Consider the following 24,969-nt stretch of genomic DNA (forward strand, 5'->3'; position numbering starts at 1 on the left):
CTGTGCATATTGCTGTAGTGTTCTGGAGTTTACTGGTAACTAGGGTGTCCAAGATCCAAACAGGAAATTGAATGTCTTGCTCAAAGCCAATGTTTTACGTAGGCCTTGGTAAGTAATGTTACGCTATGCAAGGGTTGTGTTTGGAATGCCTTTGACGATTAAAAGATTATTGACTACACATATATTCTAGCCAAACAGGCATATTCACAGAATAACTGATTTAGGGGCTGTGCAATAATTATGAGCCCTGGGGCAAAGATTTTTTAGCCAGCCGAGAGGGGGGGGCAAAGAATTTTGGCTGGCTCGAGGGGCAAGTAATTTTGGGCATACATTTAGGGCACCTTTTAAATAAGGTGTTCTAAAAAGACCTTAAAACATGCAAAATTTCCTGCTTGTTCCACTCATATCACTTATAGACCATTTAAGGTTTGCAAATTAGGAACCAAAAAATATGGAATGTGCAAAGGGGGGTGGGAAATTTTGGGAGTTTGAGAGGGGGCAAGCAATTTTTGGCAGACTGAGGGGGGGGCAAACAATTTTTGCCCAACATTTTAACCCCCCCACGGCTCATACACAGTTTCAAAGTAAAAACGGCCGCAAAATCATTTCGGCAGCAGGGAACAAAAAAATCAGTCTTCAGTGATCTGTGGCGGGAAACAGGAAATCAAGTATCAAGGGCCTAACATTTATGAACTTCCATGCAGCCATTTCCCTCATTTCATAAATTAATATTATGAAAAACATTGGCTTTTTTCGACGGGAATAAGCAAACTATGATGCAATTTTATCAGTTTCGCCGTCAGCAATGATCAAAGGAGGAAATAGGAAAAGTGATCCTGCCCGGGAATTGAACCCAGGACCTCTGGTTTATGAGACCAGTGCCTTAAAGCCATAATGTGTGATTTGCTTCACAGCGATGCCCTCAATTTTACTTTGGTTTCTACTTTTTGCATAATTATAATGCCCAGTGGTGTACTAAAATACCATGTAAAAGACTAAGCCTGAAGTGCTTTAATAACAGTAAAATTTAACTTTTTATATTAAAACCGGGTTGAGCCAGTTTTATTCAGAGTTCATCGATCTACTGCTTGCTAACATCTCCCGTGGATGTCAGCTTATGTGTACACACGTCGAGCACGATGCTCCGTGCAGTATATACATATTACGATCGGCGAGTGTAGTACACACATTGTAGGCGCTGGAATGAAATCACAATTTTCTTCGTTATACCTAATTTGTTTGGCTCAAAATTAGAAGGGGATAATGTGATCAGTGGAAACAAACATTTAAATAGGAATCTATTCTTTATGCAAATCACACATTATGGTTTTAACCACTTGGCCACGGGAGCTTCATGATTAGGCAGACTGGGAATTCAACCTATAAGCATTCACTTAACCCTACCTCCTTCCGTAGTCCTTCGTGCAAGTCATCCCAATGTGGCTCGGGCTTGACAAGCATAAATAGAACCATCCTCACTGTAGAGGGACATAACATGAAACAATTTCGATAAAATTGCATCATAGTTTGCTTATTCCCGTCGAAAAAAGCCAATGTTTTTCATGTTATGTACCTCTACAGTGAGGATGGTTCTATTTACGCTTGTGATGACTTGCACGAGGTAGGGTTAAGTGACCGCTTATAGGTTGAATTCCCAGTTTGTCTAATCATGAAACTCCCGTGGCCAAGTGGTTAAGGCACTGGTCTCGTAAACCAGAGGTCCTGGGTTCAATTCCCGGCAGGATCACTTTCCTATTTCCTCCTTTGATCATTGCTGACGGCGAAACTGATAAAATTGCATCATAGTTTAAATTAATATTAGTGAAAACAAAACAAACAAAAACCTAACCCATCACAACTCCATGAAAAAATACCTCATAATACACCCCCGAATACACCCAACTTTCAAAGTACATGTACCTGTGTTGTCTTTTTTTAAAGACATTTCTTGTTAATCTTGCTGAGTCTGTGTGCGCATCTATCATATATGTCTATGCATCATCGTTTAATGTGCATGTACACACCAGCACTTTCAGCGATCACTGCTAATTTGAAGCTGTTAATGTGCATGACATGCTGAGAATAAAAGATGTCAGCATGAAATTATGTTAACATTATCAAATGTTTGGCTTAAAAAATTTGCATCATATTTGGGATCATAAAAAATTGACAATCAAAATCTCAGCAAGCAAGCACTGAAATAGTTGACCATGTTACAATGCACACGGTCATTGACCAATGTGATTGATGCAGCATGTGAGAATGGGGAACTCCCTTATTTTCAATAATCGTCTGGCCAAGAGTATACTGTACATGTATGACTTTCATTCAAATTTATATATTTTTGTGGGTGATAAATGTTTACCAGTTTTGCAATACAATACATGTATGTAACATCATGATTTGCAATTTTGTACATCTGTGTGCTGAGTAATTATACTGGAGTCACATTTGTTTTTTTCATTGTTGTGTTGTACCATTTAATAAATTCGAAATGAACGATGGTGTGCTGGCTTTGTGTGCAAGTGTTAGGGTAAATGCAACTATATTGGCCATTTTAAGGGAGTCCACTGTGGATACCGGGGGGTACTAGCATATATATGGTGTTCAGGGATGTACCACTCTAGAGTGTGGCTTTTTTTGCAAGAAAACCCTAAACATGGGTCTCGATTTGAGAAAAAAAGTCCATAAACATGGGGCCTGATTTGAAAAAAAATGGTCAAAAACTATCAAATCTGCCATTTTTTAGGTAAAAGTATCCGTAAATATGGGTCCAGATTTGAACAAAATGGTCAAAACTGTCAAATCAGCAATTTTTTTGATATCCTTAAACATGGGTAGGGGTTTCAGAGTTCCAATGTCACACCCCTGTCCAAATGTAATTTGAGTACCCCCGATACCCCTCTCAGAGTAGAAAAGTGGGTCTAAAATCCATCATTTTGCCCTTTTGTATAGGTACATGTAGAAAGGGGAGGGGGCCAGGGCCCCTTAATTGTAACACACTAATTACAGATTGGGGAACCATAGATCTTGTTTACCCTGCTCTTTCTGCATGAGCTTCAACTTCCAGATTAATCTGTTATTTGCTGATTTTTCATTAATCAAGTTATTTTCTTTTTTATTTATTTAATTCATATATTTTTTATGTGTTTATTTATCTAAGAAGAATTCTCCTTGAATCTTTGAAGTATGTTTGTAAAATTTTTTCTTGCATGGCACAGAAATATATAAAGCACCATACATTTATAATGCTCAGTATATCTATTATCTTCATATTTAAAATTATGACACTCTTATTCACTACCATGTGTATAATTTATAATCTTCAAGTTCATCGACAATTAAAGTTCATCGTTTGCGCATCCAGTGTACAAAATTATCACACCTTAAAATTTAATGCTTACACTATGTATACAAGGATTCAAGTTATAGTCAAATATTTTCTGTGCAGAAAACTTTCACACTGTATACAAATTAATGAATGTAGGCAGGATAGCAACGCATGCTTTGAGATTTGTCATTACAATAATTATTGGAATTTAAAATTATCTTAAATTTTATTTTGTTTTCTTTCTCAGTCATATCATACTTTGTGTACAAAAGTATTAATCTATATTTTACATGCAGTTTGAGTCTAACAATGAGCATTTGGCATAGGTGCTATAGTATGAGTATGACCGGAGTGTGAGTCATTTATATATATTGGGGTCTTACATGGTGTATCTTAATGTATGTTGAGAATGAGTCAAGTCTAGCTAGTAATACTGAAGCAACGTGTGTGCATGTGTCATATGTACATCCATTCTTATGGTACAAAAGTGAGATCGTAACTGTAGATTCTAGTTGCAGTTATCTTGTTTATAATAACGGAAAGGTCTATGACTTAGTGAATCTTATAAAGCTGTAGGCCTATGGCGTAGAGAGACTATTGGTTGGAGCCTAGAGGGGTGATAGTGGAACTTGTGTTAAGGTATGTGTGACTATTGTATTGCGGCTATATAGGGTTTACCACACGTGTACTCTATACTTTTAGTTTCTATGGGAACCATTCAGTTGATTTTTCCCCAGGTTGGTCCGAGGAACTGGAGCATGTGGAGTGAAGAAAGGCTCTAGACTATATAGAAAGTATTATGTTGATATCAATTCAAAGAATTTGGTATTTTTTTGCTAGGTTGTGAGTCAGCATGTTTAATTCGCATTGTATTGATTTGTATTTTAAAGTCCCATTCAGTGATCCCAGCGAAAGTGTAAAAAAATGAAATTGTTTATAAATTGCTTTAAAAAGTGAAGGATAATTCATTTCAAATTGTCATTTGGTACTTTTTGAAATGCAAAACTTAAAAAATAAATACATGACTTTCGGCTGAACCACTAGCAGCTAGCCAGCAAGGCTATGTTAGCACATCTATAGCAATGATGAAGGTGCCAAAATCTGAATTTTGATGATTTTTACGATCGTCCGGATGAGCATATCGCTGAAAGGGCCTAAAAGTGAATAGTGATGGGTGTGAATTAAACTTGTAAATGCGTGTGAAGGGGGGGGGGTAATTGACTTGTTGTGAGAAAAATTACTTAGCATTTTGGCATCCGGGGTACGGTACCTCATTTTGTATCATGGGTAGAATATACGGGTGGGATTTCGGAGAAAAAAATCCCAAAAAATAAACAGAATTTGACAAAAGATGGACCCCAAAATATACAAAGTTTTTATTATATTGCCTGTTCTGGAAAGAAAAATGGCAAATTTTGCAAAATTGAATTGAAGAATGTACATGTACACTTGTACAGTCAAATAATTGTGATCAAACATATTTATTTTCAGAAATATCCTGCAAATATTTACAAAACAATTATACTCTGGGCTGCCAGAAATTGGTCTGTTCAGTGAACTATATTTATGTGAACTTTAAATGCTAGTCTTTGAAAAAATACGGTGAGTAATGGTTCATCGCACCTGAATAGAAAGTTAGGCATGGGTGCGTAATTCACTGGAAGACTTGCAACTATCCAACAAGGCTGCTAGGCATCCAGACTGAGTATAAGCAATTTGCTTCAACCCCCATGAAATCCATGAAACATAGCAAATGCATGCAGCAAAAAAGAAATGTTTCAGATTACCAAAATGCATCTGAATGATGTTCAAAGTATCTAAAACCCTGAATTTTCATGGGGCACATTTCTTGTTGTTGGAATTTTTGATAAAAAACAAAAAACAAAATGTGACTTTGACTTTCAAAACTTATTTCTGGTACAATAATTGCCGTCTTGGTCTTTAGGGAGGACTTTCACTGAAACTCCCTGCGAAAATTAGTCTTGTTTGGGTATGTTTTTATAGAAATGTGGTTCTTCTAGGGGTGTTTTATAGAAATTATCAATCTGGTCTCACTGGAGGTATGATTTTACTTTTAAAAAACTAGTCCCAGTAGGTGTTACCTCCAGTAACCGCATATCTATCATAGGTACCCAGAAAATCTTTGAGACCCCCCCCCCGGGTTTCTCCCCTTGACCAGGCCTGGAAAATATGTTTATTTCCCGGCAAGAAATATAAATTTCCACCATTTCTTATGTATTTCTTTATCCAGAGTATAGTAAAAATTTCCCTCTAAATTACCAAATTTTCCAGCAAGGAGACTGTCAAATTGCCAATTTTGTCCAGGTCTGCCCTGGACCTCAACGGTATATTTCAGAACATGTTGTAATGTAATTGTTTGACATAAACTTGACTTATACGCTTATACTTTGTGGTTCTTCATCATGTTGAGCTTCAAAAAGGTCACACACCTTTTATAACAACAATAGTTGAATGCATTGTGGCATGGATCCCATTGTGAATTTATTTAAGGCCCCTACCAGGTCCAGTCTGTAGACCATGAATAATGCCAATTGTACCTTTTTGTTGTTGCAAGTAATAATTATTGTGCAAATATTTTCATTTTTTTCTTGCTTTTTGTTAGGATACTACATGGGTTGATTATGGGATGTTTTATACAAATTTTGACTACTTGATCTCAAAAGGATGTCAGTCTGTTGATATATTCCAAGTTTGTGGGGGTAGATGCCCGGGTAGATGTGATCCCATCCTCCATGTTTACCATATCTTACCCTAGCATACCCCCTCCCTCCTCCAGTAGCGTAAGCCAGCAGTGGGGAAGAGTGCCCCCGGCAAAATATGAAAGACAAAATTCATCCCCGATCATGGGCCAAAATAGTGTAAATCCCAAATTTGTGTGTACTATGTAGCACATGTCCCAATAACATCTTTTTGGTAGCTCCAAGACTTTTACATGTCCAGTCTTTCTAAAAAATACACTTAAATACCGGGGCACATTGGTGCAACAGAAAATGTTTTTGTCTTTTCCCCCGAAATTTTATTTTGCCCCATCTGACCAAGACGCCCCAGCCTCCTCCATAAATGAGAGCTCTTCGTAGGATTTGGTTTGGAATATCCATTAACATGATAAACCAAGTATTCCACAAAATTGATAATGATTAATTTTAAAGGCACAATCGGTGATCCAAGCAAAAAGGTAACAGGCATAGATTTTCACGATTTTGTATGCATTGGACTTTGAATTTGAAGGGGTACGCAAAGCATGTGAACGTGTATATACGCACTATTTGTGCGTTACAGAAAAACCCTGGTTAGCACAGCTAGATGATCTTTACAAATTTTTATTTTTTGATGATTTTTTTAAAGATTTTCTGATAGCAATCACTGAGTGAGTGTGGCTTTAAGGTGGTACAACACCCCCTGATAAATTTTGTGACTAATTTTGCATTTTTCTCAAAAAATAACTACACACTGGTAACAAAAGTTACGTATATTACTGTGGCAAGGAAGCCAGTTACGTCACTGAAATTACTGTGATTCAAGACAATCGGTTCATTATATATGTTAAGAAATGAGGTACATTCTAGCGGTACCTCTTTTCTTATCATAAATAACATACCGCTTGTCTTGAGTCTCTGAAATTCCAGTGAAGTAACTGGATTCCTTGTCTCTATAATATACATGTACACAACTTTTGTTTACCAGTGTGTTATTATTTTTTGAGAAAAATGCAAAAATAGTCACACATTTATCAAGGGGTGTAGTACCACCTTAACTGGAATTGTACAGAATGACAGGATGGAGTATATCATCGCAAATATACATAACTAAACTAGTAACCAGAAATCCAAATAGTATAGACATGAATAACTAAGTAAATAATAGACCTGCACCCTATCAATGGCCTTAAATATTTGTATGATTGAACTTTGCTCTGTCTGATCAGATTGATTGTGTTGGACTTATTGTGTTATTTAATTTGCAAAATATATTTGTGAATCATAAAAAACAAAACTTGTAGTTGTATTACAAGTAGATGTATTATTACATTTGCATAAGTACACATTTAGTGATTTAGGTACTGGGATAAATTTGTGACCTGTGTGACCCGATCACGCCAAATGAGGATCAACCATGTCACCAAAGTTGGCTTTAGTGGTATGAGCGCTAATTTACCAATCAAATGAAATCATTATGTAATTAGTAGGCTATTACTTAAATACACAATGTTTTCAACTATAACTTTGCTTTCTTATGTCACACACTGCGCATAAAAGGAAAAAAAAACGTGCTCCATCATCAGTTCATGAAAATCCTCTGGATGAGAACCAAAACATTAATTTTGTATGGCCTTACTGGAATCGGGAGTGTACTATAAGCATGGTAATCAAAAGTGAAACGTGCTGATTCCTTCCAATGCGTGTCAATGTGTGAATAGGATGGAATAGGTTAGAAAAGGAAGGAAATAGTTGCATTATCTCATATCATTTTCACACCACCGTATTGCCGTTATATCAAAACATTAAAGGTTATATACCACGACATCACAATGGTCCATGCCACTTTCTTGCACTTCTCTAGGAACATCATTACAAAGGCTAGTGCTTAAGTTTGGAATTCAAATTGTTGCTCAAAATTTTTTTTAATTTTGTTTTAAGGGCTCAGATAGCAACGTTTCCACATAGGGCCTATTTTTTGTGGGACCTGAGAGAGTATTAGACATATTGAATTGCATTTTTAATAATGAGAAATGTCCTTCTGACATCAAATAATTTTGATTTGTTTTGAAATTTGTGATATAATGCTCATTTTATGGCAAATGATTAAAAATTGATATTTTTTGGAATTTAACAGTCCTCAATGTAAATTGTATAAATCTAATGATATGTACTTAAAGTGTATGTAGCTAGGATGAAAAGCCGACGATCAATTGAAAATGTACATTTTTTCCCCCAAAAGACTTACATTGTTTCGGTGTTTTGGGGCAAAAAATTTGAACCCTTAATATGAATGATTTATTATCTGCCTTGCCATCCCCATGTGAAAATAAAAGGTTGTAGGGCCCTATGTGGTACAATCAGGTAGGCCTACATACAATATTATGCTTTCATTGTGAAAGTTTCAGTTAACTTAACACTGATCAAAACATCTTTTATTTGAAGCAAATTAGACCATATGCGTAGGGGGGATGGTCCATACAATCATCCCCCCAATGTTAACACCTGTATGTGGGTTTCTGACCAAATTATCTCATATTTGGCCATTTTAGCCCCAAAAGTGCCCATTTTTGTGTGCTTCGCTCGCATATATTCAACTTTTGCACCATATTTCATCATTTTAGCTTCAATAACAAATTTGTACTATAAACTTATTTGGTCGCCAAAAGGTGCTGGATTCACTATATACTTCAAAAAAATGTTGCCAACCCCATCCCCCCCCATGTCAAAAAGAAATCTACGCCACTGAATTAGACATGCGGGTTTCATTTAGTACATACTATAAACTAACATGCATATTAGCTCATCATTTATGCAAATATGAAAATTAGAGGGTGCCGAGACAACATATTAGAAATACTTTGACCAAGTTTCAACTGAACATTTATCTATTGATGGCACAAATGTCATATTCTTGAGCTTTAAGGGGGTACTACACCCCTCAATAAATTTGTGACTATTTTTGCATTTTTCTCAAAAACTAATAACACCCTGGTTACAAAAGTTATGTATATTATAGGGGCAAGGAATCCGATTACTACACTGGAATTTCAGTGACCCAAGACAAGCGGTTCGACACTTGTGATAGAAAATGAGGTACCGCTAGGATGTACCTCATTTCCTATCATATTTACTGAACCGCTTGTCCTGATTCACTGAAATTTCAGTGTAGTAATTGGATTCCTTGCCCCAATAATATACATAACTTTTGTTACCAGTGTAGTATTAGTTTTTGAGAAAAATGCAAAAATAGTCATAAATTTACCACAGGGGTGTAGTACCCCCTTAATCATTTGGCTCATAAATGCATATTGGTAAAAACAATAAGATACAAAGCAAATATAAATGGATGTATTATGAAAACTGCATGCCAATTTACTTCAACCAAAAGATATTTTGATCAGATTATGCCCAGAGTCTGAGCATCTCTAAGGCCTAAAAAAATTGTTTGATTTGTGTAACATTTATTCATTTATTTATTTTTTGCAAAAAAAAAAAAGTCAAAGAGTCGGGCATATATTTTGCGGGTCGGTTGGGTTACGCCTAAAATTTCCAGAAAATACCCAATGATCCAGCTAAGTGCATGAGCTAAAAAATTCTTTTAAAAAGATGACATTGGTGTGGTGAGAGAGTTGTTATCACACTTTGTTTTGGCTATATTATATTGTACTTAAGGGATCTAAAATGAGCGTTTATTGGGTTTCGACAGTATTTTTTGTGGGACCTGAGAGCACCCCAGACCTATCGAATTGCATTCTGAATCTGAAGCATGTCTTTCTGATATCAAATAATTTTCATTTTTGAAAATCACAATATAATACAAATTTTATGACAAATTATAAAAATTTGATATTTTTCAAATTTTGATATAATACAGTCCTCGAAGTAAATTATCAATTTTTAATGATTTGCCATAAAATGTGTATTAAATTGCGAATTCCAAAAATCAAAATTATTTGATATCAGAATGACATTCTTCGTATTCAGAAATGCAATTCGATATGTCTGATGTGCTCTAATGTCCCAAAATAAATACTGTCCAAACGTTCATACCCCAGCCCTTAAATCACAGACATATTTTGTCATTTATATTGTGCAACCATCTGTGTGAAAATGAGCATATTATTGAAACCTGTCATCAAAGATTTCGGTATAAATTTACAAATAATAATTTCACTGATCTGTTAATTTACCCAAGATATAATATCAAAGTTTGTGTCCACATTTCACACGGTTGCATGCTTCTTGTGATTAAACTCAGGAGGATTCCCAGGTTTTTTTTAGCGATATTGTAAATGAGTTAAATGTTGTGATTGTTCAGATAGTAAATATTTAGTGAAGCGAAAATAAGTAGTGTGACAATGGGTGGTTATGGGAAGACCCTGGATGAATGGTTGTATTGTTATTTTATGTTGCAAACTTCCCAAATCATGTTCAGGTGAGGTAATGGGTTCAATAATTTGCATGAATACCTGCGTTACCATGAACTTATATGTACCTACCCAATTGTATATGGTCATTTTCACGGTAAAGGGTGTAACTTTGGATTTTTAACATTTTAATCCGTAGTGTTCTAATAAAGCCACAGAATTCCATGATTTTTGGCCACATAAGTCATCTAGTTAGCAGCTACCTTGGGTAGCATAATCAGCTTTGGGAGTGACTGCGTTCAGTTTTAGCAGGCTTAAATGTACTTAATATTGCCATTTTGAAAAACTATAAAAACAGTAACATTTTTGTAAAACCCTGTGTTTTCTTCAGTTAGTTCATGGATAATTTTTCTTATCCTGAAAGTACAGTCATATGTTCAGTAAACACTACCACATTAGATTTAATTGTGAACAGCCCTGTATTTTTCAGAACCGGACTTCGATATTTGTCGTTTGGAGGCTTCATTTTCCGTTAACAATTGTTAACAAACTTTGTGGGTGTAGCTTTGGTTCATAATTCTTGGTTATTTCTTCGCTTCTGCTTGATTCATAACAGTTGTTATCTTAACTTGAAATAGGTAACAAAAATTAGTCGATTTGCAAGCTTTTAAAAGTTTTATAAAATCTTGACTTCAAAGAGCCGTTTTTCCGTTAACTTTTTGAAGCCTCCGAAACAAACTGTTCAGCAAGCTTGTGCAAATATAAATAAAAGAGCTCATCCAATCTATTTATCAAAATGTAGCAAAGTAGATCCTCAAGTCACATGTTTTTAAATCGTGGAGATATATATCACCGTTTGAAAATGGGACCCAATACAAACTTTCCGTTAACAATTGAAGCCTCCGAAACAAATGAAGCCTCCGAAACAACAATAAGATTAATTATCATCTATGCATATCTAAATTGGTGTGTTTCATACTGATATCTGCATTGTAATTATTACTTGATATGTGCAGAATGTCATAAATTTAAAAAAATTTTGACATTATGGTTAATGTTTGAAAAATATACTGATATCCAAAAAAGCCTGTTTCGGAGGCTTCACATGCAAAAAACACCATACTTAACAAATGGGTGAAAAAATTAACATGTGATAAATCTACAATATCTGCCGCATAGAATCAGTGATTCAATATACACAAGAAAATAACAGCTTAGATGATCCCAACACTGTTGTTTTCAAAAAAACTACTTCTGCAATGTTTAACAATTGTTAACATGAAGCCTCCGAAACAAAAAAAATGACTTGCTGTGATAATTTAATTTTTGTCACAACTGAAATTCAATACTTAGAAGCAAAGCATGAAAATTGGTAATTGTGATATTTTTACCTATTTTTTATGTCAACTTGTAGTGGTTAGCCAAATATTTTACTTTTATGATCACCTGTGTTGTTAACTGAAGCCTCCGAAACACAAATCGCTTGAATTGCCAATTCTAAAAATAACTCCAATTTCTGTGAAACTTGGCTGGGAGGTTCCTTTCATGAAGTAGTATTTGTACATGAAGTTAGACATTCAAATTATTTTAGGAACCCAATTAAAACTTAAAAAATATGTTTAAGGTTTGGAAATTTCCATTGTAAATGACACTTGATGTTAAAAATTTTCAAAACTGCTATTACAAACATAGCAAAACATGGTATAAAATTTAACTTATATCTGTTGACTTACTTTGGAATGGGATTTCACATGTATTCCAGCTTTCATGTCATAATTTTCTGAGGTTATGTAAAATACATTTTTCTTAGATTTTAACCAAAATGTTATGGAAATGTCAAATTTTTATTAGAAATCAAAAGGTTTAAGCCTTGAAACATTATTTTACTGGAATTTAAGTTGCTTCTATGCATGATTGCAGTAAACAGAAACATATTTAAGTGGTTTGAAATTTTGACCCAAAAAATCAAAAGTTACACCCTTTACTGTGAAAATGACCATATAAAAAGTAATAAAAAATTAACTTTACATCATATTTGAGTTAGTATATAAAGAAAGATAATTTAGATCTAGAAGATCTCAAATTTGTAATATGATCATATATGGGGGCCTATGTAAGCTGTACAATGAATTATTTTCAGAATTAAAAATCAATCTAAAGGCCGATGTATGGTCTTCTTTTACTGTATTTGTGTAATCATGATCCCCTTTAAATGTAAATGAAATGGGCATAATATATTGCACTTTAAATAAATAAGGATTTTAAATTAGATTTCCGTTTAGGCACCTTAGCAGTGGGTGTGAATGGGTATTTTGTGTGTGGGTTGGGATAGGTGAGTACATGTATTGGGATTGATTTATCCAAGTCTCATAACATCAAAATATACAGGTCCTCCACAGGAGGAGTACTATGTAGTATTATTAGTACATTATTGTTTTCAAACTAAATTTATGTTGCCACAGATTAATTGCTCTGTATGCAGTTAATGACTACCTACATTTAGCAGGTGTAGGCCTAGTTTACAGAAATGGTAGAAATGTAACAAGTTGCCATTTGGCGAGTTACCTGGGATATCTTGCATGCTGCTGATAGTATTTTGGGATGCTTGTACTTTGAAGTGGGAGAGGGGCCATTTGGACTGAGTTCAAATATGGTGAGTTGTCATATTCACACATTTGGAAGACTTAATGTTTAACACAAATTGTTATGTGGTGTAAGGTTGATGTTTTGGGGATGTTTGTAGTCTGAAGTGGGGAGTGTCATTTGAAGAGTTCAACTATGGTGAGTTGTCACATTTAAAGTATTGGAAGAGTTATGCAAAAGTTGGTTGTAGCATGTTATGTTGATGCATTGGGGATGTTCATACTTTGAATTGAGGGAGGGTTATTATCAACATCAACCATCGCATCTCAATCATATTCTGTTTAAAAGGTAACTAAATGCATTACATAAAGTAATAATTACCCCCTTCATTACGAGATAATAACCCAAACTCTATGCATCAAATTTTTAAACTGAAATAAAATTAAAAAAAGAATTAACCCGATTTTGTTCTGCAATTATGTTGTGACCTCATTTGATCTATAGGAAATGAGTCAAGGAAGCCAATAAACACTTATATTTACATTAGGTCTTGAGGTTCTTGAGTTAAAGCTAATAAATCAAACAAAAGTTTTGGGAATTTCCCCCCTCCTGAGAAAAATCACCCCTTGTCTCGGGATCTCCTTACACATACAATTCCTCTTGTGTGTCAACTTTATTTGTCTCAGTATTTGAGTGCAAACACTGCAAAGTGACGCTCCCCTCTGCCCGCCTTAAGTACCGGTAATAGTGTTTCGTTTTGTTTAATTTTACTTTCATTTTGTATTTCATTATTACACTTCAATATACACATGACTTAAAGCCATATTATAACATTTGCTGAGAAGAACGCCCTCAAAAAACCCATTTTAATTCAGGTTTTTACACGATTGTAATGTACTTTAGTAAGCAAAGATTCTGTGCAAAAATCAAGACTTTAAGTGCTGTAGTTTTGTCAAAATCCGTGATTTTGAATAAACCGATGGAACCGTTATTTTATTATTACGATAGAAATATTAGTCGAACGTGTATGTGTTGTTCATAACACATACACTGTACTGTATATACAACCGCCGGAGTAACATGCATTGGCGCTATTAGTAAATGCCAATTTTCTATGCTTTACCTCACTTGTTCGGCTCAAAATTAAAAGGGGACATATCTGACAGTAAAAGCTAACATTCTATTGAAAATAAAATACTAATCTATTTTTAAAGAAATGTTATAATATGGCTTTAAATCTATGGATTTCTGTACACTGACCCAAAAGTATTTGAGAGCCCTGCAGGTTGAGATCGAGGTATATAAGCTATATGTACATTATTGTATAGGACATGAGTACCCACGGTGTAGGCCTACATATAAGGTTACAGTTGACCTGCCATGATTGCCCTTAAACTTATTCAGATTGTGCATTAATTGTAGGCATCTATGTATCTCAGATATTTTGGGGTAGGGTGTACTGGTACAGAGGGGGTTTCTTGAGAGGAGGCAGACCAATTTACCCTAAATATTAAAAAGAAAGTTGGTGTGAGACAGAGGGAACACCCCGGGGAACACTCAGCTGAATTTTGCTGCAAAAAGTGGAAATTTAGGTCATTTTGGGTTTTTTTCCCTTTGCCCCCCTCCCTGTAGCGTTGCCACTGTGTGTAGGCCTACTAGTTAGGCCCTTTCTCCCTAGTATCACACTCAAGAAAATATTTAGAATATATATCCCCGGGTTACTGTAGCCACCCAGAGAAAACCACTTTTTTCAGCCGGTGGTTCTGTGGTGATATTGGTTTTTAGAGGTCATAGTACGGGCCATATCCTGTTGCAGGATCCAGAGTCATGAGACCTTCACGGGAAAGGTTGTGCCATCAGTTAAGTGGATCAGATGTAGTTAAGTGGATCAGATGGGTCAGATGTAGATTGAGTTTGGGATTACCTTGTGAATTCTTAGGTCAAATGTTAAACAAGTGATCCAAGTGTCATTGAGCAGGATAAGCAATTGTATGCATCTTATGTATGTGCAGGGTTGCTAAACCTGCGATTTGGTAGCCCAATTGGGCGACTTTTGAAGATTTTCCCCGTGACTTATCACTTATGACAATTTCCTGTCCCATAGAAACCAATGGTTAAGAAAAAAATTAGGTGAATTTTCAACATCGGCTCCCGCGACTTCCGATAGTTTCCTGCCCCATAGAAACCAATGGTAAAGAGCAAAATTGGGCAGACTTTTCAATTATTTGACCCGCGATTGGGCTGAAATTTTTTGGCAACCCTGTGTATGTGATGTTTTTACCCTGCAGAGATAGCTGTACTGTAAATGTGGTATTTTCGTTTGTAATTTTTTGCACTTTACCCATTTTTGAACTACTTTGCTTGTTTTTATGTTCACAATTTTAAGTTTTCTTAAATTAAAAGGACATATTTGTGTGTTTTTATTTTCGCAGTAGCTGTGTTGCGTGTGAAAAGCATGAAAATTAACGTACTGCGAAAATTTCTACTTTTACAGTAATTGTTTGTTGGGGAAATTTCAGTAAATTCTTCCTAATCAAAGAACCATGAAAATGTATGCTAAGCTGAATGTAGACTTGTCAACAGCTAGCACATTATGGAATGTAACGATGTATGTTCTATAAAACAAGAAATTATGTACTTTGTCTTGGAGTTTGAAGCACTCTGCATTTGTTCACGACTTCTTATTTATATAGGATGTCTTCAAAGTAGAATCAAGTATTCACATATTTTATGGGATAATGAGTGCTTTTAAGGGTTATAACATCTTAATCTAAAACCACATTAATGTAGTTTAACAGAAAACTTATATTTGGTACAGGCCCCCGGTGTCGTCGCTTAACATTGACTATGTGTACGCATGATCGTTCCCAATTTCGTGAAAAAAGGGGTTATTTTTAAACTATGTTCGCGAACATTTTATTTTCGCGATGTTTAAAAAATAGGGTTGTTTTTGACCACGGTGTACTCGAAATTAAAAAATAGGGTATATTTTTGTGAATCATGATAATGTCGAAATCACATGATGCATCCTATTGGATGTATTTGTATATATTTTTCTGTTATTTTCCTCATTTATATATTAAAAGGACAACAGAGTTCTCCTCAGACATGTCAGAAAAGACAATGAATCAGAACAAGTGTTTTTGTGTGTGTTCTTGAAATGTTAAAAAGGGGTACTTTTGTAAAAGTGTACTTGAAATGCAAAAATAGGGGTATTTTTAAGGCTAATTTGTACCCGTTTTTGTGTACAATAGGGGTAAAAATGACGAAAATGTTCTTGAAACCGCGCAAAATAGGGGGGTATTTTTGACTTAGGGAACGATCATGTGTTACGCCTTTGAATGTTAAGTGACGACACCGGGTACAGGCCTCAATCATTTATAGGCAGAGGTACCATATTTAGCGTTAACTTTGGACATTTAATTTTTTCTTTATTTCGACCCAACTAACCCGGGTGAAAAATAAAGAATATAATTAAATATCCAAAGCTAATGCTGAATATGGTGCCGCCACTGCCATTAGGCAGGATTTTTTTTTGGGGGGGGGGCACAATTTCCACTTTTACAGTCTACAGATAGGACTTAGATCTCTGATCAGAACAATTATCCACATATTAAAAGTGGGCCTGTAGCCAGGATTTTTTGGGGTAGGGGTGGAGGACTTCTATAAATTTGACCGTTTACAGAATAAAATTATTTTGGATGAAAAAGGGGGACTTTTTAAGCGGATTTTTTCAAGTATTTGAACCTCTTATGAATTGATGACATACCGGTTATATCAAAATTGGACTTTTTTGAGGTTGGGGCATTGCACTCCCCCCCCCCCCCAGACTTTGGGAATGAGGGGAAGGAAGAAAGAAAGAAGAGGAGAAATATTGGGTGCCAGACAAGCGATGGTGTACCTTGGCCATCCAAACTTTCTGTACCCAAATGTGATTGTTGGCATGATGACGTCAATGAGGGTCTTTTGTAAGTCTAAACCAGGAACAGTGCTGCTTTAAGACCTCTTGTGCTGCTTATATTCCTGGAAGTCTGAAACTGGGTGAATACCTCTGACCCTTCTGTGCCGAATGTTACCATATGTCTGACAGTCAGTGTGTTTGCATTCAATTCTCTTTACAGTTATTGTCAAACATGGAATCTTGCTTTATTAAACCCAAGCAAAACAAAAGTTGTAATATTTTCTCATGGGAAGATCAGAAGAAAACCATTATTCCACTATGGTAATGAGAACCTAATTGTGTATGATGATTATAATTATCATGGGGTAGTTTTAATTATTATGGAACGTTTTAAAAAACTATTAATGCCTCATTAAGGTGTCAGTCACGCCGGGAGTCACGCACCTTTGGACAGTATTTCTTGTTGAACTAATAGCACATCAGACACACTAAATTGAATTCTTAACTGATATCAAATAATTGATATTCAATTGATGGTCGGCTAGAAAATTTAGAAAATAATAGCACGTCAGACACACCAAATTGAATTCTTAATATGAGGAACGTCCTTCTGATATAAAATAATTGATATTCAATTGACTCTGATGGTCGGCTTTTCATCCCATCAGCTCAGTGGCGTAGCGTCATAGGGGCACGGGGGGCACTTGCCCCCCAATCGATTGCAAAATTGAGAAAATCCCATAGGAAAATTGCCGAAAACTGTATGTGCCCCCCCATTCAGACCTGGTGTGCCCCCCCAATCATGGTCAGTGCCCCCCCCCAATATGATGACCCACGCCACGCCTCTGCATCAGCTACATACATGCACTTTGATTGTGACATAGCTTGTAATTATATTACATAAATAAAACATTTTGAAAAATGAATGGCTCTACAGAACCCAGTGGAGAGAGGTTCCCAACTTGTTCGATCGAGCAATACAAAGATCCTGGATCTGTGGCTCTAGTGACATATCTAGGGTTTAGTTGCCTAGAAAACCACAACTTTGTCATTTCTCTGCTACAGTGCTATGATAAGTTTTTCATGATGACTGAGCAAGTTTCATTTTTAGTCATGATATGGTGTCATAGATATTTGTGACCATTCTTTATTCTAATATTTCGGACAATACATTTTGGGCATAAGGCATCTAACCAGATCCATATACGGTCTCATCCCGCAATTTCCCTCATCAAAGCTGAATTCTGGTTGGGGGAGCACTCACATGTAAAAGTGGTATGTGCGCAGGTCAAGGGTCGCTCTTTCAGGCTCTCTGGCAGTTCCTTTTAAAGACTCATATTTGAATCTACTCCAGTTCTTTGAGCCTCAAATTTGGACAATTGTACATGTAGCACTTTAAGGTGGTACTACACCCCCTGATCAGTGATCAATTTTGTGACTAATTTTGCATTTGTCTCAAAAAAATAACTATACACTGGTAACAAAAGTTATGTATATTATAGGGGTAAGGAATCCAATTACTTCACTGAAATTTCAGTGATTCAAGACAATTGGTTCATTATATTAAGAAATGAGATACATTCTAGCGGTACCTCTTTTCTTATCATAAATAACGCACCGCTTGTCTTGAGTCACTGAAATTCTAGTGTAGTAACTGGATTTCTTGCCCCTATAATATACATAACTTTTGTTACCAGTGTTTGTGAGAAAAATGCAAAAATAGTCACAAATTTATCAAGTAGTACCACCTTAAGCTCAAATTTGGAATTTTTTTTGAATTTTTAGCTCCACAGCCTATAATTTGGCCCTAATTTCAGTTCATCGAGTCCCTATTTTGTCTAAATATCAGTTTTTAGTCCTCCCCTCCCCCACCTCAGATTCTAGTATCAGATAAAGGAAGCTCATATTGGTCTCATTATACTCCACTAACTCCAGTAAAATTAAATGTTTCCTTTAGATGGTGTACTAAAAAAAACAAAAAATAACCTAGTGAAAAGTGACAAACCAGCATCTAATATATCCAATGGGGCATTAGGGACCGTTCACAAACACTTGTTAGGGGAATTTATGATGAAAAAAGGGGTCCCTTAAAAGTTTAACCCTCTTAAGGTGGCTGTGTACTCTCAGACATGCATGTAGTAAAAGTGCAATAACTTTGTAATTATTCGCATAAAACATATAAAAGTATACATTTTTATGAAGGCAAGACACCAATAAATCTGAATATAAATGCAGATTTGGGGTAAAAACAACAATTATGAAGAAAATCACAAAAAGTGAGTTTTGGGCAATATTTGTTAGGTACATCATAACAAAAAACACTCTTTCCAAAATATTTTATTTTGTTTTTAGCTCAATCTTGAGGCTCCATTCCAAAAACGGTTTTTTTATTTTTTTGATATTGGCCTTATTTTTTGAGATATTGACCATATAAGGCATCAAATTGAACTTTTTATTATTCACAAACGCCTATTTGCACAAAATGATGCCTAAAATCGAAATAGACCAAAATATAAAAAAAGCGAAAACCGTTTCTTGAGTCGATCATGCTTTTTACGATGATCATATTTGCTTACCTCAGCGTATCGCGTAAGCGTATTTGTGCGTTAACAAAGTGCGTGATACAACGCGATGCGTTGTTGCGCCTTGTGCGTGTACCCTGGCTGGTACAACAAAGATTTTCTTTCCTTTTCAATTTCAAACACGAGTGGAATAGTGAAATAAAATCCTTAAAATATTGCAGTTGGAGTTTACAAATCTGGATTTTCATTCTTTGTATTTATAAAAAACATAACAAAGTACAAAAATATCAAAAAAAACTCAATTTCGCGAAAGAAACAATGTCTATAGTACACAGCCGCGTTAAGGGGGGGGGCTTTAAAATGGCCAAAAATTAGTTTATATGATTTTCTATGGGGTTGACCCATAATTTTCATGTCAAAAAGGGGGAGGGGCCTGAAGTTTTTGAGATCTGAAAAGGGGCAATGAAATTTTTTTGCATCAGTCTCCCACCTAACAAGTGTTTGTGAACAGTCCCTTATTTGTTATGCACATTTGTGCTTCTCATTTCAAAACTGCTGGAGCAATAGAACTTGAAATTTATTTGGAAACAATGTGCACTTTCTGAACATTAGAAGTATGAGAGTTTACACATTTGTGAAGTTTAAAGGGCATTTTGTGATCCACATGCACAGCCTCATCGATCCCCCCACTTTTCACAAAAAGTGTTGAGATTTTTATACCACTGGAAACCTCTGGCTACATAATGTTTATGTACAAAAAATTTCTTGCAGATTAATTTGTTTAGGAAAAATATCTCCAAATTTGAATTTATGTTCTGGTGTAACAGAACATAATTCAACACAGTGAGTGGCCTATGGAGCAGTGTAATTCACATAATCATATATAACTCGCATTAACGCAAAATCGGAATCAACTGAAATTTTGGGAATAAGCTTTTTTCGTGGATACTCCATTAACAAATGGATCGTTTTTAAAATTTTTCCTTCAAAAAGTAATTTCAATGTTTTGAAAGAAAAGAGTGGTCCTGTACATTTTGAAATTTTTTAAATCCGAATGTTTACAAAACAAGACACCCATAAAATAAATTCAATGTATTTATATATGTAGAAGGCCAACCTTGACTTGTTTCCTTCCAGCAGTGATCTTGATAACAACAGCAGATCGGTTTCCGATAGGAAGCCAACAGAGTGGTATTCTATTAAAATTAGAATCATTTGAAATCCATCCCAGTGCTGGCTGACCGGTAGATCTGAATTCCTACTATTAAGGTATTCCTAGATATGTAACGGAATCCTATTTTCTGTAATTATTGAAACGTGATCGCAGGCTCTGATTTTTGGAAACTATTTGGTGTGCAAATTGTGTAGACATTCAGTAATGAATATTTTGTAACCCAAAATAAACCACCGGGTTTTGTGCAAATAATTATATTATGTAAAGTCAATGTGCCGTAAAATAAGTCACAGTGTGATAGTTGTTTGAAATGCTTGAACAAGTTGTTATGTCATATTATTGCACTGATGCCCTTTTTTGCTGCACTACAGAGTGCAGCCTATAGAGAAGCATATCTTACATAACTTGCTTTAGGCCAGAGCCATAGCCAGGGGGTGCAGGGTGCAACTTCCCCCCCCCATTTGCAAAAGTATACAAAAAGTCCAAAATTTAAGAATTTGTGAGTGTAGCGACTAGCGAGCCAAAAAATCGGATTTTTAATACTTGGGAAGAAAGTCCACTTTTCACAAAATTGCCCCTCCCCTTTGGCAAAAAGGCCACTTTTTCAAAATCGGCACCCCAAAAATAATTCTGGCTACGGGCCTGCTTTAGGCCATCTTTTGTCTCAAAGCCCTTCCCATGTTGAAAATTTAATGTGGAATGTGGGTTTAACCCATAGATGAGGGAGAGAAGTAGATTATTGATATTAAACTCACTGGCGTGTCCAGGATCTTTTCCTTTTCTTGCGGGGAGGCTAAGCCCCGCACAGGCTTTATGGCTAAAATCGCCAAAAAAACCCATGATTTTTAATAAAGTGGGGGGGCTTCAGCACAAAGCTCAGTCACCTATCTTATGATATGCACTCTTGGTGTAGTTCACTTGGAGGGCAACAGATATCTCAATATAGTTCTTGTGCTTGGTAACCAACTCCAGAGGTTTCTGGACTTTGGACCATGCAGGCTTTTGGGGATTCAACTAGTTTTGACCCCAACCATCTCGCTTTCCTCTGAGTTGTTTCTTGGTCTTGGTATTATTAAGGAGTGACATCTTCTGTAAAGCATTGAAGTTTCTGCTAAGCCAGATTGTATATCTTCCTCTCAGGGCTGTTAATGCTGTATGGCCCATTATCTTTTTCCTTTTCCCTTTTGGTATGCTGAGTGCTCTTACGCAGTTTGGCAGGGATGTAATAGGTGTAACGGTGTTATACAATAAGAGTGGTTTGACATTAAACTTCTTGGGTGTCACTTTTTTCATACCTGTGAAATTCAAGACGGCCAACTTACAATATTTATGTCATTTATAATATCTTACACCTACATTGAGTGACCTTTGACCTGATGTAAAATGAGACTCTGGTAATTGTATGTGGTATGTTTAATGTTTTGAATAAATGTGCCAATGTGCAAGCAAAGTACCATTTTTCAGCGTGGCTCTCCAGAGTGGTGTCTTTAGCCTGGGTCTTTAGCATGTTTAGTGACTTCATTCAGCCTCAATGTTTTTTCTCTAAAATCATACAAAATGCATACAGGTCCAGGCCCAACCCCTAGTCAGGATTTATTTAGTGGGAGGTGGTGCAGGGACTTCTAAAGTGATTTTTATTCCTTCTAAAAAGGCTGATTGATTTCAACATTTTTATCCAAAAAAGTGGACCTTTGTGAATTTTTCCTTCAAAAAAAGGCTGATTTTCAATGTTTTTACAGACAAATGTGGACCTTTTTTGGATTGGCATTTTGGGGATACATCACAACCCCTGACTCCACCCAAAGCTGGGTTTTTGGTGACAAAGGTGGAAACTCTTTCTGTGTGGCTCAAGCATGATATAATTCTTTCTTAGAATTTCTCAATGTAAGGGAAAATTTGTCACATTTTAAACATTAATAAAAAGGGGGATTGGAGTCAGATTTTAAAGCCTTAACCCTAATGGCCCAAGGGCTTTTTGGTGACGGGAAGGGAAAGAAGGAAGGAATAAAAAGAGAAAACAAAGAAAGAAGTTGTTTGCTCTGCTCCCCCCCCCCCCCACTTGTTGGATTCTTGAGCCACCTGGCGAAGAAAATTGGGGTCCACAATTAACAATTAACCATTGTTTTAGTCAGGGTAAAATATTACCTATCACCGGGACGATTTGGAACAACATATCTGAGCAGTTGTCAGCTCTGAATTACAGTGTATGACTGGCATAATAGGGCTAGGCCTAAAAGACCTTTGAAGTGTGGCCTTGTTTCAAACAATCATGTTAGACCTAATGGTTTGCTTTGCATTGTTTTTACTGTCTTTATTACAAGCAATAGGAAGGAAGTTTACAGGGTTGTACAGGTTTCATGTAACAGGGTGGCCCAAACATCAATTATTCATTACAAAGTTATTTTCCTTCTGTAAGGCAACAAAAAACCTTGTTCTGCGGGCCCAAGCAACACAGAATTTGCTTTTTTGGAGATTTTATTTTATTGTTTTGCTAAAATCATGTAAAATCAGCCTTTTGGATGAAAATATTTAGAAAATACCGGTATGTTTGCAAAAATATCTTCACAGATTTTTTTCAGATTTGTCAGATTTTGGTGAAATTTTGGTGAAAACTCAACATACGCAATGACATAAAATGAAAAGGTATAGGCTAAGGCAAAAAAAAAGATTGTTTGCTTGTCCTCCACCGACTGATCCTAATTTGGAAAATCTGGAAAAAAAATTGTTTTTTATTGTTTTGCTGTACAAATGAATAGCGAACCGACTCTAATTTTGGAAATTCCAGAAAAGTTTTTTTTCTTTCAACATTTTTGACATCCTGACAAGTTTTTTTTACAGTTTCTACACATTTCTAAACTTTTAAAAACATGAATGACGTGGTATACAGTAGAGAATTATCCCAATTCACAACTACTTGGGCTATTTATTAAGCTAATTAAATGTATAGTCATGTTTTGGCTATGACCTTTAAAAAAAATTTTTTTTTTAATCCAGACCGACGGACCCAATTCTGAAAAATTTGTAGAGGACAAGCAAACAATCTTTTTTTTTGGCCTTAGGTTACACGTGTAATTGGGTTAAAACACATAGTAGGCCTACACATCAAAGCGTGCAAAGCATTTAAAGTTAAATCAAAATCGCCTTCAACTTTTGTAACTCCCCATAAGTGTAAAATTTATACTTCTCAGAATTGAAAGTACCAGTAATATTAGAAGATTGACTTTGGCAAATTATCATCTTCTAAAGACGTAATAGAAGATAAATTATCTGGTTACATGTTAAAATGTATTTACTAATTTTTGCACTTTATCAAAACTCCAAAAAGCAACATTTCACCAGGCACAATGTACATGTTTTTAACGGGTTATGCCATTTTAAATCGACTTTCGAAAAGTTTTTTGATACATTCATTGATTTCTCAAAAAGTAAAAATCGCAGTTTAACAAATAACGGTTTAAATGAAAGCCATTATTGGGGGCTAATTGTTGTATCACTATGATAGGCCTGACACCAATATAAACACTTGTTTCGGTGACCCAAGTTCATGGTCATTTCTGCTCACGCACTTTTTACAGATGGCCTGGAATTTCATATTTCGGTTTCAGCGATTGCCGAAAAAGGTGGTATGTTTTTGAAAAGCGTTTCCGCTTGGAATGTAGATAGTTATTGTTGCTATTACTCTTGGCGATTTTAATTTATGCCCTCTTTAGCCGACAATTTTCAATGCATTTTACACAATAGATACGTCGCTTGCATAAATACCGCTATTTTTAACAGTATCGTTTTTGTTAACCAAGATAACATCAAAAAGAGTTCTCAAGACTTTGATGAGACCATAGATACCAAATCGGACTACATGTGATGAACAGATTTTACACTAGAATCAAAAGAACCAGCGTAGGCCCTCTCAAAATGTACTTTTTTTAAATATCGCGTTGTGATAAAAATGACTGCCTTTTCCTTGTTTTTTATAACAAGGAAAAGCTTTACTTACCTCAAACTTCAAGCGTAGTGTCTGTCTCAGTGTCCGTTACTGGTTAGTATTATTCCGATTAAGCGATTTTCATGATTTAGGCCTACTTAGCCTACATTTGAGCAACTATTTGCCCACACCGTGTACTGAATATATTCCAAATATGGCGCTGCATTCAGTATCACACTAAACGACAAGGTTATACTAAGATGTGTAAGACTTTCTGACACTATATTCACGGTTGTTCTAATGGCTATTCAAACTTATGACAAATTTGGCTGGTTTGCGTTGTTCAATACCATTTCATTTAGTCTTGGTACCAGCGGTTTGTGCTCCTCCGTCACTAACGGTGACGGAGGAGCACAAACCGGCTGGTACCGAGACTACATTTCACCCTG

General features: G+C 35.7%; 1 protein-coding gene across 2 annotated transcripts in view; it reads left to right on the forward strand.

Moving 5' to 3' along the window:
• The window catches only part of LOC140160685 (ETS-related transcription factor Elf-1-like), a 75,620-nt gene that overhangs the window by 6,627 nt on the left and 44,024 nt on the right, over nucleotides 1-24,969 (forward strand). Inside the window, exon 1 of one of the 2 annotated variants that reach the window (XM_072183971.1) lies at nucleotides 3,820-3,970. The exons of the other annotated variant lie outside the window; for it this stretch is intronic. The gene's annotated coding sequence lies outside the window, so the exon portion shown is untranslated. Of the gene's footprint in view, nucleotides 1-3,819; nucleotides 3,971-24,969 lie in introns of those variants that run through there. 2 annotated transcript variants of the gene reach the window in all.

This window comes from Amphiura filiformis, chromosome 9, assembly GCF_039555335.1.
Source record: "Amphiura filiformis chromosome 9, Afil_fr2py, whole genome shotgun sequence".
NCBI lineage: Eukaryota > Metazoa > Echinodermata > Ophiuroidea > Amphilepidida > Amphiuridae > Amphiura > Amphiura filiformis.